This window comes from Echinops telfairi, unplaced genomic scaffold (genome assembly GCF_000313985.2).
Source record: "Echinops telfairi isolate 266 unplaced genomic scaffold, ASM31398v2 ScPeMD7_7;HRSCAF=31, whole genome shotgun sequence".
NCBI lineage: Eukaryota > Metazoa > Chordata > Mammalia > Afrosoricida > Tenrecidae > Echinops > Echinops telfairi.
This window is the reverse complement of record NW_022103904.1, coordinates 27,605,190-27,609,730: the sequence shown is the minus strand read 5'-3', so window position 1 is coordinate 27,609,730 and position 4,541 is coordinate 27,605,190.

The window sequence follows — 4,541 nt, the reverse complement described above, 5'->3', positions numbered from 1 at the left end:
ACATGTATTTTTCTATTAATACATGACTCTTATTTGTTTGTAATAAAATTTTGTACTTTTCTTTGTCTTTTTTCCCTCTGGTTAGACTTTCTCTTAAGTATTTAATCTTTAGGGTGGGTATTGTAAATGTTACTGTTCTCTGATTTCCTTTTCAGAGTTTTCCTTGTGCCCTGATACTTTTCTGAATCTTTCAATTAGTTCTAATGATTTTCTTTCTGAGTCTTTGTGATTTTATATATATAGGAGCATGTAATCCTCAAATAAAGAGTTTTCCTTCTTCCTTGATATTTTAGAATACTTTAATTTCCCTTTCTTGCCTTATAGCTTGGACTATGACTTCCAGCACACTCTTAAATAGATGTGATTATAAAGCACATCCTTTTACAAAAGGGGAATACTTTTAGTTCTTTTCACTTACAGTAATGTTGGTCATTAGTTTTTTACATATGCCTTTAATTATGTGGAGAAATTATCTTTAGATTGCTATTTTTATATGTTGTTTTAATCAGGGACAGATGTTAGATTTTACCAAATATTTTTCCTTCCTTGTTGGATTTGATCAGGTGGTTCTTTTCCTTTTTCTTATGTGGTAGATTTTGTAGATTCTTTTTCTAATATTGATCTCTCCCTACAACCCCATATGAATCCCATGTAGTCATGAGGAATGTTTTCATAGTCTGTTATTTTGCAATTATATTCAAGAGAGGCTTCATAGTGCTGTGGGTTATGCACTAACTACAAAGTTAGTGGTTCAAACACCACCTGTCGTTCTGCTGAAAATAAGTTACGCTGTCTGCTTCCATAATGACTTTGTTTCTGCAGGCCCTGGGACACTGCGAGTCGGAGCTGGCTTGGTGTTAATGGGTATAGTCATGAGGGTTCTTGGTCTACAATTTTTATTTAGTGGTATCTTTGCCTGGTTTGGTTATCAGGGTTATGGTTACTTCATAAAAGGATTTTTATAGTATCCCATCCTTTTCAATAATCCGCAATAATTTTAATGAAATGGCTAGCAACTCTTCTCTGGATGTTATATAAAAACCAGTGAAGTTAGCTGGGCCCGTTTTGGGGTTGGAGATTTTTTAATTACTTGATTGATTTCTTCTTTTATTCAAGTTAGGTTCATATATTATTCTTTGTGTTAGTTTATATAGGTAGTGTGTTTCTAAATGTTCTCCGTTTCTCCTTTGGTTTCACGTGTGTTGTAGTACAGTTCTCCATAGTAATTTTGTTGTTATCCTGTTTGTTTCCGTTGGTTCTGTTGTGATTTGTCCATTTTATTTATTTGTATGTACTTAAATTTTATTTTTTCCCTTTGTAAAATATAATAAAGAAAAATATATTCTGAGTAGTTACATATTCCATCTCATCAAATCAGTGACCGTATCCATTATTCCCCTTACCTGATCCCAATATATGTGGTTCTTTCTATTGTGTTCCTATTTCACATATTTCTGCTCTAACCTATAATTTTTCTTTTCTTGTGATTGTAATTTTCTTTTGGAGCTCTTTTCTAATAGTGTTTTGGGCTCTAACTCCTTGACATGTGCATTTGTTGCTATAAATTCCCCTTTGACCGTAACTTTTGCTTTTTCAAGGCAGTGTTAAGGTTTCTTCGAGTACTCCATCGATTTTAAGCAGGACCTTATTTGGGTTTTTCTTTTGATCTTCCTGTTGTTGATTTCTAATTTGACACCTTTTTTTGCTCTGAGAAGATGCTTTGTAGTATTCCAAGGTTTTTAAGGCTTCCTTTTTTGGCCAATATATGTTCTATTCTGGAAAATATACCATAAGTGCTGGAAGAGAATGTGCATTGTGCTTTTGTTTTGTTTTTTTAGTGGTTTTCTATCTCTGTGGATGAGACCAAGATGCCTTATTGTGTTATTTAGTTCTTCAGTGTCTTTATTGGGTTTCTATTTGTTCTGTTCTCAAAGTCTCCTATTAACATGTTACAGATGTTTATTTTTCCCTTCCATTTTGTCTAATTGAATTTGATTCATGTATTTTGAGTAGTTTTATTGAGTGTAAAGGTATTTATTGTGGCTATGCCCTTTAATCAATCGTTATCTAATGTCGTTCCTTTACTTTTATGCTGTTTTTGCATTATCAGAAATTAATATTGCCACCTCCACTCTATTTTTATTATCTTAAGTTTATTATATTTTTTCTACCATTCATTTTTAGTTTGTCTTTGTTTCTAAGGTATTTCTCTGATAGAAAGCATATTGATGCATCTCATTTTCTTATTCGTCTGCCACTTTCTGTTGCTTGATTTGTGCATTTAATCCATTTAAATTCAGCTTGATTATTGATTGGGTTTGATTTGCTGCTGTCACTTTGACAGGTACTTTTATATGCGTTGCCATTAGCTTATGAGTTGCATCTCTGGTCTTTTCCTACTGAGTTCATTTTGTTAGTGCATTTTTTCTCATTTTGTTGTTTTAAATTTTATTAAATATTTGCCAGTTTTCTCTTTTTAATTTTGATCCAAATTTTAAGATTTTTCATTGAGGTTATTATGTCATTCATTTATTAATAAGTTCCCAGGTGTAAAAGATCCTGTGTTATTTTGGGATCTATTTAACTTTCTCTGAATTTGGAAGTTCTATGATTACTCTGTTTCTTCTTTTTTATTTGCAATTGTCTTCATTTATAAATTTATATCTTTGGTGCCCTGTATTCTGTCTCGTTGTTTTTCACTTTGACTACTTCTTTATCTGGGTAAGTTTTGTTGTTGTCATTTAAGCTAATCTCAGCTTGTTGTTTACCATTCTTGGTTCTCTAGCTGAAGAACTCTCTTTACTATTACTTATAAGTTTGGTCTGGTTTTGTTTATCTGGAAATGGCCTAATATTGCTATTGTATTTTGTTTATCTGGAAATGTCCTAATATTGCCATTGTATTTTAGTAGCAATTTCACTGGCATACAATATACTTGGTTTGCAATATTTTTCTTTCTAAGTTTTATAAAACTTTATTTTAAAAACGGCATAAAATATTATCATTGTCTTCCCATCTGCATGGCTTCTGCTGTAAAATCAAGATTATGCTGATTGATTCACCTTTTACCTTTTTATTTTTCCTCCAGATGATTTCAGGATTCTTTCTTTCTTTTCATTTTGGAACAGTTTATTATATTTCAGTGAATTTCTTTCTCTTCTGTTTGGTATTTTCTAAGTTTTTTCTCATCTTTCATGATGTTGGGAGAGTTTTCTTACAAACAACCTTATGATATTTTTTGTGTGCTCTATTTACTCTTACAGTTTGGGGATTCTGAACACACCTGAGTTATTCCTCTTGAATGTAGCTCACATAATTTTTTCTGATTATTCCTCTATCATATGTTGAGAGGTTTATTCTCAAGCTCACTAACTTGGTCTTTAATTCTGTTCCCTCACCTTTCAATGTATTATCTGGTCCTTTAATCTTAGTATAAATCTTCTGAATTTCTACCCACTGTTTTTGTAAGGTTTCTTATTTTTATTTACGGTACCTTGTCAGTTTACCTGTGTCATGTTTCCCTGAATTTTCTATTTTTTTTTTTTCTGTTTTCCTTGATCGTATCTGAAGATTTCTTGATTTCTCTTTCAATCCATTTAACATCCCTATATATATTCCTTTGAATTCCTTATAAGTTCCAATGCCATTTCTTTCTCTGAAAAGTTTTCTTTCTCTGTACTTTAGTTACTCTTTTGAACCACTTGATCTTGTGTCTTCATTTAAATGGAAACTATCTTATTTCAGAGACATTGTATTGGGATTTTATTATTTAATGAATAACTCTGTGTTGGTGTGTGCTCAGGCACACACAACCTGGCTCTTGGAGGGTGTCATAGAGAATGTGATTGTGTGCAGTTTGTTATCCATGTGGCACAGGTGAGGGCAGCTTTACTCCGTGCTCACTGCTGTCTATCGATGATCAGGTGATACAGAGTGGGTACTGGCCATACAGAGGGTGAAGTTTGCAGAAGGATTGGGTGTGTCTGTCCGATATATGCATGGCTGCTGCCTCTTTTCTAGTTCGGGCCACCTTTGTGGACACTCTTGATGACAGACCCTTGTCTTCATCAAACATTACTTGTGAAAGTTCAACAGGACTGATTTGTTAGGTCAGTTGATAATTCACCTGTTCAATTTGTATCCACTCTCACTTCTTCTGTTTAGCTTCTTTTAATAGTTGATCATGTTTGGTAGAGGGGCAGTGAAGAAGAGGAGAGTCCTTAAGGAGATGGATTCACACCATCGCTGCAACATTGGGAACAATTGTGAGGATGGCACAGTACTGGGCAGTATTTGCTTCTGTTGTTCAATAGGTCATTCTGGGTCAGAACTGAATGGCACCTGAAAACAACTTAATTTATATCAATCCACTGCTCTGTCCTTTCTAGTGAAACTTAAGGTTTCAGGGTTATAATCCATGTTTGTTTAGTGTGGTCTCTCATTTCTTTTTTCTTTTTTTAAAAATCATTTTATTAGGGGCTCATACAACTCTTATCACAATCCATACACACATCAATTGTGTAAAGCGCATTTGTACATTC